Consider the following 15,040-nt stretch of genomic DNA (forward strand, 5'->3'; position numbering starts at 1 on the left):
GAAAACTGAGACTAAAACATACAGCGCAACATGCCTAGGATAACAATGGTTGTTTCTCTCCTTTTTCTTTTTTTTTTTCCAATTTGGCTTCCCCTCTTATAAATCCTACATGACACATCAATAATGTCCTCTGGTGGGGCGCCTGGGTGGCTCAGTTGGTTAAGCGACTGCCTTCGGCTCAGGTCATGATCCTGGAGTCCCGGGATCGAGTCCACATCGGGCTCCCTGCTCAGCAGGGAGTCTGCTTCTCTCTCTGACCCTCCCCCATCTCATGTTCTTCTGTCTCTCATTCTCTCTCTCGCAAATACATAAAATCTTAAAAAATAAATAAAAAAATAAATAAATAATGTCCTCTGGAAAGTTCCATCAATATTATTTCTCGAATGGCCTTAACCATTGCTATATTATTAGCTAGGACTAGTATCTGGATTCCCCTGCTACTATATATCCCACTGCACATTTTTATCCTTCAAAAATTCAAAACCTATTTCATCCAGCCTCTAATAGTCATCTTATTCTATTTGAGCTCTTTGTGAGGATAAATGTCGATTCTTTGGACATAATCATTGTCATGTTTCACTTCCAACACCCTCCATAAGCATAAATCCATTGACTCTTAATAAACCACAGCTTCCAAATCTGATTTTTATCTAATATTTAAATATGAAGGGGATGACAATTCCTACTTTCCCATTTCATTTCCAGTCCAGTAATAATTGACTCCTTTACTAGCCTGAAGTCCATTGTCAACTAATTTATTCTCGGCCTTCTTTTTAAGGCAAGAAATCTAGAGCAAGGCAAATGTATCTCTTAATCCAAAGAATAACACACGGTATTTAAGAATGTAACCTCTAAAGTCAAATGATCTCTACTTGAATTTAAAATTATGTAGCCACTCTGTTCCTGATTTCTCTTATCTATAAAGTGGAAAGAGCTATTGCACAGACTTGCAGTAAAGGTGAATAATGAGTGTTAAGCACTTTGGAGAGCCCAGGACATATGAGTCCCCTTTAAGTCCTAAGGACTAAATGAGATAATTCTTACGAAGTATTTAGCCAGTGTTGCCACACAGCATTCAACAAATGCTATAATTAATAACAATAATAATAGTAATAATAATCTGTCTTAAGGGCATAACAACATCTATCTTACAAGAGGTTCTCAAAGTGATTGGTGATTAAGTTCTATGAAGCAGGCATCACAGTGTTTGGTTCCTGGTAGATGCTCAATAATTAGCCACCATTATTAGCACCCTAGTCTCTCTTGCCTCTAATTATTTTGTTCATCAATCAAGATAGTCCTTGTCCACACACACACACCCCAAAAAAACAAAACAAACACAAAACAACAACAAACAAACAAACAAACCAAAACAAAACAAAACAAAACACTTCTTTCCTAAGTTTTATTTGGGAATTAGAAAAGTGAAAAAATATACAGAACCCACTGCAAAATAGTGTTGTCATAACTTTAATTGGGACTTTATTTTTGTTTTAGAATCCTTTTATAAGCCATGAGACTGATTCCTTATAAAGTTAATGATGATAGCTGCTCAGAAGATTTGTTATCTCCATGCTTTAATCCATGCCATTAATTGTAAGGAGATGACATTTTTCTTTTAATAGACTATTTTTAGAGCAGTTTTAAGTTTACAGCAAAACTGAGAGGAAGGTACAAAGATCCCTCATATACCTCTGCCTCATATGCATAACATTTTTTTTTACATTGCTAAAAGATCAAGTTTAACTGACATGACTTCCTCCATATACATCTGCATCATCCAAAATACTTCAGTCTTTATAATATTCTTTTTTCCTTCTTTATGTCCTCAGAGGCATTGATGTACTGCTGTCTGTTAAGGTAAAGTCTCCTCAATTCCATTTTCTTCTTCATCCTCTGGGAACCTACTCCTTCAATTATTCCTGAACACTGTAAAATAGTCAACCTGTCCTTCTCAACTGGTCTCTAACTTTTTACCCTCCAATGTCTAAAGGTTTGAAATATCTTTATATGATACTTTGGTTTCTTTTTCCTTTATTTCATTTCACTTCCGAATTTTTTCAGCAAGTGCTATGTATTGACTGCCTTTATTTCATCACCAGCTCTCAACTTCTTAAGAAACATTTAAAATGTTTTGGCTTCTAAGGAAGCCCTTTTTTCAAAAGTTACCCATGACCTCTTCATCCTCAAACTCAATGTTCTCTCAACCTTTCCTTTCTTTCGAACCCTCTTTAGCATTTAACCATGTCTTAAAACACTCAGAGAAAATGGCATAAGAAAAGGCATAAAAATAGGGATGCATCTATGTCTTCTGGGAATACATCCTTATTTAGTCCCCAAAGTTACAGGAACCAGGAAAAGGAGAAAAAGGACATGTAGGGAAGAAGAACAAATAGAAAATCAAAATCAGTGTTAGAAAAAGGAGTTTCTACCATGAGATGTCACTGTCTAAATACTTATTGTGTACAAGGCAAGGGATCAAGATTCCATTTAACATGGTTATGTGTGTATGTGTGAAATTGGCATAATTAGCTCAAATCAACAAAGAGTCGACAGTCATTACTAAGCTGGCTGTTTTTCCTCTCTGTGATTTCAATATTATTGATTAAAATAACAAATTAAAATGAATGTGAAGAGGTGAGTGAAAGAGTCTCAACACAGCTGGAAACATGACAGCAATGCGTCATCAGAAGAACAAAACCTTTAAATACTGTTCTTGGAAGTATGACTGCATCAAATTATCCTTGGCAATAATTGATTACTACGAATTGATAATTGTTAATATCATATAAAATCATCCACCTTAGTGCTTAATTTGGAAAGTTCTTGTCAGATTTATATAGAACTAGAATAGTATGCATAAAGTTGGATTTCAGTAAAATAAGCAGAAATTTCTGAGTAAAAAAAAAAAAAACCTTATTGCATCAAGTATGAATCTTCATGTGCTAAACATAAATATGGCCTTTTCCTCAGACAGAACATGGAAGAAATGTGCTATGTAAATTCTTAAAGAGCAATAGTTATACAAAAGTCTTTTTTAAACACAGGATTTTGAGCCCTTTCTAGGCATTGTACAATGTAAGGTAAATAAAGGTGTTCTGTACTCTTTGAGAGATAAGACTTCAGAAAAATAAGCATTAGTTGTAGAACAATTTACTTCCTTTACTTTTCCAAAAAGTCAACTGGAAATTCATCCCAAGCAGCATTTCAAGAAACGCTTAAAGAAAATATCTAGAAATATTAAACCATTAGTAAAAGGATTTTGTGCACTTGAATCAGTGACTATAATTAATGATTATTTGTATTTTTTTTAAAAAGAGTGGAATTTGAAATAAAAATAAAAGGAAAATAACACAGTAATTTGGAAATTGAATAATGGAATTGTTAACAATTGAGTTGTTATTTTTGCATCATCTTCATAATTTTTGTCCAAATTTTTTCTAATTGAAGTTTACTAATACTAATATTGTTTGATATTTGTAAAATAGACTTTGAATGTATTTCCACCTATTTTAATATCAAGCCAAAATTCACATGAAGTTATGGTTTTGATATACCCTTGTACTTTTCCTAATATATATTGAAGAAACCTATGAATATGAATTTTTAAAAGTACACATCACCTAAAAATCATCTTATATAGCAACTAGTTGTGAGAAGAGAGGTAAACAATTCTTAAAACTGATCATCTTGGTCCGCTTGGACTGCTAAAACAAAATACCATAGATTGGGTGGCTTGAACAATAAACATTTATTTCTCATAGTTCTGGAGGCTGGAAAGTCCCAGATCAAGTTGTTGGCAGATTTGGTTTTTGGTAACGTCCGTCTTCCTGGCTTGCAGCTGGCTACCATATGTGCTCTTATGGTAGAAAGACACAGTGCTTGTCTCTCTTCCTCTTCGTAAAAGAACACTAATTCCAGCCTGAGGCTCACCTTCATGACCTCATCTAAACCTAATTATCTTCCAAAGCCCCACCTAAAAATACCATCACATTGGGGGTTAGGACTTCAACGAACGAATTTTGTGGGGGACACAAACACCAAGTCCGTAACCTTGCTTTCTGTGTATTTGAAAAGATGCTCAGTTAACAGTTTAATTGCAGTGAAAACTAGCATTTTCTCATTATAGCATCAAAGATGGTATTATATTTTAATTTTAAAATTTATGCCCAATTCTACCTTACTATTTTTGTGCCAGGTGGAATTTGGTGTACTACCCAATTTTCCAATTATTTGTGCATCACCTTCCATTCTAAACTGAGTTTAAAATTCTCATCTCTGTCATCACTCAACAACATAATACTATCGAACTTACAAATGAGTCTTAACATCTAGTAATGGAATAAATTTCAAAGGTTCTCCCTGCTTTATGTGATTATCCCACTAATATTATCAACTGAAAAGTTCTGCCATCTGCGGCTCAACTTGTCAATAATGAGTGGTGGTCTGGAGAGGGGAGAAATGAATCTGGAAAAGTGAGTAATATTGAAATATGGAAGTGACTGAGGACAAATGATGAACATGAAACTCTTAACACACAACCAAAAGTATTTCATAAAATGAGATCTTTTTAAGTCATCTTATTTTGATATTATTTGCATACAATAAAATAGACTCATTTTAAATGGAGCTTTCATAAGTTTGAACAAATGTATACACCCATGTAACTGCAATTCCAATCACGAAGTATAACTTTTTACATCCCAAAGTTGTTCCTTCATCCCATCTTAGTAAACCTCTTACTCTCTACTATAGATTATTTTTTGCCTATCTGAGAAGTTCATATAAATGGAATTATATAGTATGTACATTTTTATGTCCACTTCTTATTTTCAGCATAATGTTTTTAGGATTCATCCACAGTGCTTTTATATCGGTTGTTCTTTTTTTTTTTAAGATTTTATTTATTTATTTGAGAAAAAAAGAGAGAGAGTGAGAGAGAGAACATGAGTGGGGGGAAGGGCAGAAGGAGAGGGAGAAGCAGGCTCCCCGCAGAGCAGGGAGCCCAATACAGGCTCCATCCCAGGGGCCTGGGACCATGACCTGAGCCGAAGGCAGATGCTTAACTGATCAAGTCACCCAGGCTCCCCATCAATTGTTCATTTAAAAAAAAAATTGATAATTAGTATTCTTTTTTATAAATAGCACAATTTGTTTAAGAATTCACTTTTGGGGGGCACCTGAGTGGCTCAGTCAGTTAAGCGTCTGTCTCCTGATTTTGGCTCAGGTCATGATCTTAGGGTCGTGAGATTGAGCCCTATGTGGGGCTCCACACTCAGCGGGGAGTCTGCTTGAGATGGTCTCCCTCTTCCTCTGCCTCTCCCCCTGCTCATCTGTGCACTATCACTGTCTCTCTCTCTCTCTCTCTAAAATAATTAAATAAATCTTAAAAAAGAAAATAATTCACTTTTTAAAAGATTTTATTTATTTATTTATTTATTTATGTATTTATGTATGTATGTATGTATGTATGTATGTATGTATGTATGTATTGAGAGAGAGAGAGTGAGCAGGGGTGGGGGTGAGTTCCAGACAGAAGGAGAGGGAGAGAGCAGACTTGAGCTGAGTGCAGAGCCCCACACGTGGCTGATCTCATGACCTTGAGATCATGACCTGAGCCAAAACCAAGAGTTGGACTCTTAACTGACTGAGCCACCCAGGCACCCCAAGAATTCTCTTTTTGATAGGCATTTTGGACTCTTCCAATTCTGAGCTGTTATGAATACACCAATTCTTTTTTTTATTTTTATTTTTTTTATTTATTTGACAGAGAGAGAGACACAGTGAGAGAGGGAACACAAGCCAGGGGAGTGGGAGAGGGAGAAGCAGGCTTCCCGCGGAGCAGGGAGCCCGATGCGGGGCTCGATCCCAGGACCTGAAATCATGACCTGAGCCGAAGGCAGACACTTAACGACTGAGCCACCCAGGCGCCCCAAGAATACACCAATTCTGAAACATCATCCTCAAGTTTTTGTGAGAAGGTATGTTTTACTTAGATAAATACCCAGAGTGGGATTGTTGGACCAAATGATGGTTATATTAAATTTGTAAGAAACTGTGTAACCATTTTCCAAAGTGTTTGTGTCACAATATGCATCAGCAATGTATGAGGAAAAGGTCCAGTTATATCATAACCTCACTAACATTTGTATTCTCAGTCTTTTTAAAATTTTCAGCTATTGAAGTAATTGTGTGGTGGTATCACACTGTAGTATTAATTTACATTTCCTTGATGCTTAATAGTGTTGAACAGCTTTTGAAGAGTTTCCTTCATTTTGCCTCTTTAATGAAATGGTGAATTTTGAAGAGCAAAATATTTTCTAAATTTTGACAATGTTTACTTATCAATTGTTTCTTTCAAATTTGGTGCTTTTAAGTGTACTGTTTAAGCCATTTTTGCCTACCCCAAACATTTTCTTCTATGTTTTCTTCTAGAAATTTTATCACTGTTGCTTTGACATCTGGGTTTATAATTCACTTTGAGTTAAATTTTATGTATTGTATGATGTAGGGATTGAGATATATATGTAGCACTAAAATCATATCACATTGTTTCAAAATATTTCTTGAAATGACTATTCTTTCTCTATTTAATCATCTTGACACCTTTTTGAATATCAGTGCATCATATGGGTGTGGCTATATTTCTCTAATCTTTATCTTTATGCCTATCCAATTGCCAACACCATAATTTCTTGTTATTTTGACTTTATGGTAAGTTTTAAAACTGAGATATTTAAATTCTCCAATTCTGTCCTTTGCATTTAAAATTGTTTGCTATACTATTTCACTTTCAAATACTTACAGATTTTAGAAGAAATTTGTGAATTTCTACAAAACAAAAAAAAGCCTGCAGGGATTTCTCTTGGGATTGTACTGAATCTTTAGATCAATTTGAGAATAATCATCATGTTTACAATATTGAGTTTTCTAATTTATGAACATGGTATATGTCTTACTGTGATGGTTTAAATATATGTGTCAACTTGGCTAGGCTATAGTACCCAGTTGTTATTATTATTCAGTTAAACTTTAATCTGGATGTTGCCATGAAGGTATTTTCAAAATGTTATCAACTTGTAATCAATAAAGCAAATTGTCTTCCATAATATGAGTGTACCTTATCCAATCAATTGAAAGCCTTAAGAAAAAAACCCCAGGTCCCCCAAAGAGGAAATATTCAAGACTGCCCTTAGACTCAATACTGCAACAGTAACTCCTGCCAGATGTTCCAGTATGCTGGCCTGTCCTGCAAATTTTGGATTTACCAGCCCCGACAAACAAGTGAGCTGATTCCTTAAAATAAATTTCTCTCTTTATTTACATACATCCTATTGGTTCTGTGTTGCTGCCTGATAAATTCTTTTTTCCTTCATTTTTTTAGGGTTTAATTTCTTTCAGAAATTGTTTAAAATTTTCACTGTAAAAATATTGCATATAGTATTTAAAATTTATCCCAGGCATCCAAAGCATTATATATTTTGACACTGCGGTAAACTGTATTTTTAATTTTGGTTGTTTGTTGCTAGTATAAAGAAATTCAACTAATTTGTGTTGCTTTCAATTTGTATTATTCAACTTTTCTAAATTCACTTGTTTGTCTAGTCCATTTTAGTAGATGCCCTAGGATTATTTATGTGTATGAATATTTTTTCTACAATAGAAGACAAATTACTTTTTTTAAAAAAAAAGATTTTATTTATTTATTCATGAGAGAGAGAGAGAGAGAGAGAGGCAGAGGGAGAAGCAGGCTCCCAAGGAGCAGAGAGCCTGATGCGGGACTCGATCCCAGGACCCTGGGATCATGACCTGAGCTGAGGGCAGACGCTTAACCATCTGAGCCACCCAGGTGCTCGAAAAATTACTTTTTTTTAAACCTTTACTTGTGCCTTTATTTTTCTGCAAGGTATTTCTTCTTCTTACAATTTATCTTCAATAAGTTTCATTGCATACAGCCACATCCACTTGTTTATATGTTGTTTATGCCTGCTTTCATACCACTGCGATGGACTTAACTCCTTACGACAGAAACTCCATGACCCACACTATTTACTCATTAGTGCTTTACAAAAAAAGTTTGCTACCCCTATTTTAGAATGTCTAGTAGTTCTTTTATATGGGTTCCAAGTCTCTATTTAAATTCTCCACTTCTTCATTTTGATCATCGACAAATTACTTCTTTATTCCCAATCTGTATACCTTTTATTGCTTTTACTTGTCTAATCCAAAAAGGAAAGCAAGCCTTAGAAAAAATTATCAGTTCCTTATTGTGCTGTGAGAAATGACTCATAGAAATGAAAATAGGACTGATACTGAGAAGAGAGAGAACAGTATTAAAGAAAAATTTATGGCCATATTTGATTCTACAAACAACTCAGATTTTTCATATATCTTTGCATACCTAAAATGAAACAGACAAATTCGATACAACATTTCTACAATAATTTCAAGCTACCTGATTATATTTTTACATATCTTTAAGGATGTATTTTTATCCGTATTGGAAATAAAATATTTACCAAATATAGACAAGCATTCAAAAAGAATGTGTGGTCTTTTAACTTCTGAGAACTTTCTAAAAATAATGTATCAGTTCGATAAAAGGCAGGAAGAAAGCAACATTTATTCAGGTGTGATTTATTTTCAAAGTTGATCAGTAATCATCATTATGCAAAAAAAAATTAAAAAGGCTAACACAGTGACACAAATGGGCCAAGATAAAAAAGAAAGAAATAGTCACTGTTCGTACATCATAGCATATTTTGGTCCAGGTGCTAGGTGTTCCAAGTGTCCTGGCGTTGGCCACCTTAGCATCAGAGTTAGTGTCATAAACCCTGGAGTCAAATCACTTAGGTTCACACTCTTTGTTCACTCTGTGATCACTCTTGATTTCTGTGTTTCAGGTTTCTTCATAAATAAAATGGAGATACTTATTTTAGCAACCTAATAGGGCTATTATAAAAATTAAATGAGTCATTATTTGAAAATGATTTAGAAGAGTGCCAGATACATACTGAAGTAAGTGTGTGTGTGTGTGTGTGCGCATTAAAAACAATTTTAAATACATTCCACCTTGGGAAGAAGGCATTTTATTCATATGCCTTAAGGCAAAAGTATAACAGTTGTCCCAAGAATTATTTCCATGATTAGTTCAAGAAGTTATATATTTAATTATGGAAAGATCACAAATTTTACTATACAGAAAAATTTCTTAGTCCATTTTACAGGGTATCAACACAAAGGAAAAAAATGTTACTAATATTTTTCTTGCATTACCAAAGAGCTAAGATTCTCCATCAGCACCCTGTGTTCCTTCTTCACCTTACTGTTCATTACTTCACAATTTCCTGATCCTCAGATGGCAGCTTAAATGTGATTTTCTCAGGGAAGTCTCTGATACATGTCTTAATGGAACCTACATTCTTGGCTTATCATACTTATCACAACTATAATTAAATAACTGTTCCTGTAGTTATTCTTTTTATGTCTTTTTCACAACAAAATTATAAGATGCTCAAAAACAAGAACCATTCTCATTAGCAACTACATCTCCTGTTTCTATCAGTGTCTGACACAAAGTATAATCAGTTCCCTGACAGAATGGACCTAGCATACTCTTTTTTTTTTTAAATTTTTTTTTATTCTTATGTTAATCCCCATACATTACATCATTAGTTTTAGATGAAGTGTTCCATGATTCATTGTTTGTGCATAACACCCAGTGCTCCATGCAGAATGTGCCCTCCTCAATACCCACCACCAGGCTAACCCATCCTCCCACCCCCCTTCCCTCTAGAACCCTGTTTGTTTTTCAGAGTCCATCATCTCTCATGGTTCGTCTACCCCTCTGATTTCCCCCGCTTCATTCTTCCCCTCCTGCTACCTTCTTCTTCTTCTTTTTTTTTTTCCTTAACATATATTGCATTATTTGTTTCAGAGGTACAGATCTGAGATTCAACAGTCTTGCACAATTCACAGTGCTTACCAGAGCACATACCCTCCCCAGTGTCTATCACCCAGTCACCCCATCCCTCCCACCCCACCCCCCACTCCAGCAACCCTCAGTTTGTTTCCTGCAATTAAGAATTCCTCATATCAGTGAGATCATATGATACATGTCTTTCTCTGTTTGACTTATTTCACTCAACATAATACCCTCCAGTTCAATCCACGTCATTGCAAATGGCAAGATCTCATTCCTTTTGATGGCTGCATAATATTCCATTGTATATATATACCACATCTTCTTTATCCATTCATCTGCCGATGGACATCTTGGCTCTTTCCACAGTTTGGCTATTGTGGACATTGCTGCTATAAACATCGGGGTGCACGTACCCTTTCGGATCCCTACTTTTGTATCTTTGGGGTAAATACCCAGTAGTGCAATTGCTGGATCATATGGTAGCTCTATTTTCAACTTTTTGAGGAAGCTCCATACAGTTTTCCAGAGTGGCTGCACCAGCTTGCATTCCCACCAACAGTGTAGGAGGGTTCCCCTTTCTCCGCATCCCCGCCAACATCTGTCGTTTCCTGACTTGTTAATTTTAGCCATTCTGACTGGTGTGAGGTGGTATCTCATTGAGGTTTTGATTTGGATTTCCCTGATGTAGCATACTCTTTTTATCTGTAGCTGTTGAGCATATTAAGGGATGCAATAAATACTTGTTGCATGAATGAATAAAGAACTTAACATATCATAAAATAATGATAAATTATTATTTTTGATAAATCAAATATTTTCTGAAAAGTTACAATGTAAATTTTTAGTGCCACACCTTGAAAACATTGCCTTATTTCACTGTCCAGTATTATAATTCTGGTCAAGTTGTCTGGCATTTACTTGATGTTTTGAGTATGTGTTTGTATTAAGGACCAAGTGAGAGGCAGATTTTTGTGATAGTCCCCAATAGCCTGGCCTCTAGTGTACATATACAGGCAGCCTCCAGGAGCTGAGAGTGACCTTCAGCCGACAGCCAGCAAGGAAATAGGAACCTCAGTCTTTCAGCTGCAAGGAACTGTATTTTGCCAACAACCTGAATGAGCTGGGCAACAAATTCTTTGCCAGATCCTCAAGAATACAGTTTAGCTAACATCTTGAATTTTAGCCACTGAGACACTAAGAAGAAAACCCAACCACATTGTCCCCACACTTCTGACCCACAGACTTGTGAACTAATAAATGGGTGCTCACTTAAGCCACCAACCTTATAGTACTTTATTATGCAACAATAGAAAAAAGATTACATCTATTTATAGAAACAAGTAGATTTGCTACAAATGCAAAGAAAAGTTGCACAGGGATTAGATAAATTAAATTTGTCTGACCATAACTTTCTAAGACTCAATTTGAACCATTTAATAAGAAAATTTTAAAATACTTGGGGCCCCTGGGTGGCTCAGTCATTAAGCGTCTGCCTTTGGCTCAGGTCATGATCCCAGGGTCCTGGGATTGAGTCCTGTGTCAGGCTCCCTGCTCCACGGGGAAACCTGCTTCTCCCTCACCCACTCCCCCTGCTTGTGTTCCCTCTCTTGCTGTGTGTCTCTCTGTCAAATAAATAAGTAAAAATCTTTAAAAGAAAATTTTAAAATACTCAATTTTAACTGTGTAATAATAAAATTTATTTTAATAAATGAATAAAATGAAACCGTTATGGTTGTCTTCAAACAGATGAAAGAAGCAGTTTATTAAATTACTTTGTTACAAACATCTTATAAAATAGCTCCAGTCAACATGACAACATTGAATATTCGGCAGGGATTTTGCTATTTATGCTTCGGTACAAAACACATGCAGACTTCTTTGTATATGCCAGAGAGATAATCCAGATTTGCAGATCTCGAAAGTTTGTTTTCTTCAACACCCATTGGTCTTCATCACTTCTATTTCATGTGCCTGTTTGAACCCTGACACTTCCTGTAGAAATCACAAAGGAGAGAGAACAATTGCAACCCCCACTGTGTTCGAAGATCAAATCTGTGCCATTTTTTCTGTGTCCTCCTACAGAAGAGGTGACTCTGCAACCTCGAGACCATGAGGACAATAATTCCTCTGTGTAACTGAAACAATCCATATATTCTGAGTCAGGAAAACTGCAGGTGGAAGAATCAAGCAGAAGGGCAAGGTGAAGGGCAACTTCTGCTTTTCTTCAGCCTTGGGACAGCTGCTACACTAGATTAAGTACAATTCCCAACACTTCTTCCTCGTTCTTCATAATGTTTTTGGAGCAATACTGAGCATCTCTTGTCTGTTCAAGTCCCTAGCATTACTGCCTCATGTTGCTTTATTACCATAATAAGCTTGTGAATCATAGTAACTAACTCAGTAGGTTTCCTATGGTGAATTCATTTTCATAACCTCTTTTGTTGTCACAAATGTGATCCAAAAAGATGCCAAGTCAGCAGTTCCTTGCTGCTTATTAATATAGCACATTACACAGATTCACTTAAAACTTCAACAGAGGTAATATAATGAAACATTCTACTTATAATTACAATTATGCTAACACTTAATAATAATTGGGCTTCTGTGCCTATAATTCATTTTGCTCCAAAGACAACTGGATCTTTTCAAAAGTAGCTAACCCCTCAGCAGGTGTTCCACTTAAAAAAACAACATAATTAAGTGAGGAAGAAAAAGTGGTTATGGCATAAGCAGCAAGTGTGCAACTGAAAGGTAGAAATTAGAGCAATTGGGGCATCTGAGTTGTTCTTAAAGAGAAAACAATGTTGCAAAATGAAAATCAGGCGGCTTACTGCCAGTATATAAACACATGGAAGTAAGAAGTATTAAAAATGTGTCTCCTGATTAGCAGAGCTTGTTGCCATTAAATTAATATGTAGAATTATATGTCAAGTGTAAACAAGCTTTTCATAAACAGCTCATCCCATCAAACTCTGTTCTTGAAGGCCCAGTAAGGCAGAGACTCTAAGTGGCCGTTCTAGTGATTAACATAACACCTATTTTTCAATCATACCCAATTTTCCTCTGTTACAACATCTATATCCTGTCACAAATAGAGCTGCAATACAGATTTATACACTAAACACTGAAGAACCATTGCATACAAATACTCAACAATCTTCTCCAAATGCAAAATATAGATTTCAGAACTTTAATGACTCAGCAATTCTGTATAATGTGACCTCACTGTGATCTCACAGTGACACTTGCAGTTTTAAATGGAATTTACTAAATGATGCTATCACCTCCACATGCTTAATTTTCATTTTAAGTAAATAATTGAATAAATACCATTGAGTTTTAAATTGGTGGTGAAACACAGTGATAAGTAATAAGAAGATATTTATAATCTATGTTTTAGGAAAATGTATTTGTAAGTACCCACAATTATGCTTTAATGATCCAAGCTAAGTGAATGCTCTAATAGCTGCTGGATATCAGACGTTCTTCCTTCCTCTGGGGAATTTATAGTCTAGAAAAATACATCCAATAAACAAATATATAATGATAAATTGTGACAACTGCTGTGATTACAATAAAAGTAGGATTATGTAAGAGAATAGCGCCAGGGATCAGTTTAGAACAGATGATCTAGAATGGGACTTTTCACAAAGCATCAGTTTAACTGAGACAAGGTCACCCAGAGGATAGTTTGGGGTGAAGTGAATGAGAGGAAGTAGTTCCAGGCTGAGAATATGCACCTAAAGCACGGAGAAGCAGATCAAGGTAGATTGTGCATAGTCTAGGATAGAGTTGGACATACGGGGTGAGTTCGGTTGATCAAGAATCTCTTAGGGCAGGTTGAGGAATTTGGAATTTTATTTTAACTACATTGCAAAGTCATGAAAATATTTTAAGTACGTGGAAGGTGGTGACAAATTAATGTTAATCTTTTGAAACATCACTTTGGATGCTCTGTGGAAAGGGTACTATGAGATCAATTCAAAAGCTACTGCAATAATCTAGGTGAGTGATGCTGGTTTAGATTAAGCATTAGACATTAGGTCTTTGGGAACTATAACTATGCATGAGTGTAACATTTCACAAGACACAAGAAAAATTATCCTGTTAGTGATACGAAATTGTATTTATTTATGCACTTACGAGTTTTTACTGCCTTGCCTTTTTGTATAAGGTTCTAATGTGCAGTTTTATTAAAGATGCTGTTAATTAAAAATAAATGTGTGGCAAAATATGGTGAAGTGAACACTGAGCAAAAAAAGACAAAAGGTAAATACCAAAAATGAGGAAAATTGATTAAGTTGTAAGCTATACTATCCTGCATATTAACTAGAAGTGGAGCACAATTTGCTTATAACATTTCTAGAAATTAATAAAAGTGTGGAAACATATTTCTGTTTGCAAAATATGAATATTTTGAAAACTCCTAAAAAAATTAGAACTGTCTGATACAGAATTCCTGATACTGATACTCAATGTGAAATCTTTCCATATGAAATCCTCGAATAAAAATCCTATGTCTAGAGAAAAATGAACGCCAAAATTCATAGTACTTATGTGGATGTAGTATGGCCAGGCTTATTATTTCTTCTCCAGAATTAATTTTGGGCTTGTCCTAGCTGCTGTTTCAAATAAATGGTCTGTAAATCTCAGCACAGACTTAAGTCCAGGCTCTGCGTAGACCATTACAAATTCAAGAGAATGGTCCAATACTGAGGAAAGTTCAGAAAAAGAATGACCAGAATCCTCATTCCTAACAGGGTCGTCCACGGGGTCCTGAAGAATGTAACTACTAAGGGAAAAACTCAGTCCAAATCCGGACCTGAACGACAGGAAGGAAGAACACAGTGGTGAATTGCAGCTGGACACTTTAGAGACAGCAAGCACGGTGCCCTCCAAGGGCCTGGCTTTGCATACTGGCTCTGTATTCAGCAATGTTTTAAGCTCTCTGAGCCTCACTTACCTGGTTATAAAATGCTGATAAGACTGGCTGAACAGAGCCGTTGTGAGGATTAGAGATGATGCATGCACATGATCATTAGAGTGTCTGATGCACGATAAGCACTTAATGCATTGTGACTATTTTTCTTTACTTATTTTAAACAGAAAATAAAG

Source organism: Neomonachus schauinslandi, chromosome 3 (genome assembly GCF_002201575.2).
Source record: "Neomonachus schauinslandi chromosome 3, ASM220157v2, whole genome shotgun sequence".
Taxonomy (NCBI): Eukaryota; Metazoa; Chordata; class Mammalia; order Carnivora; family Phocidae; genus Neomonachus; species Neomonachus schauinslandi.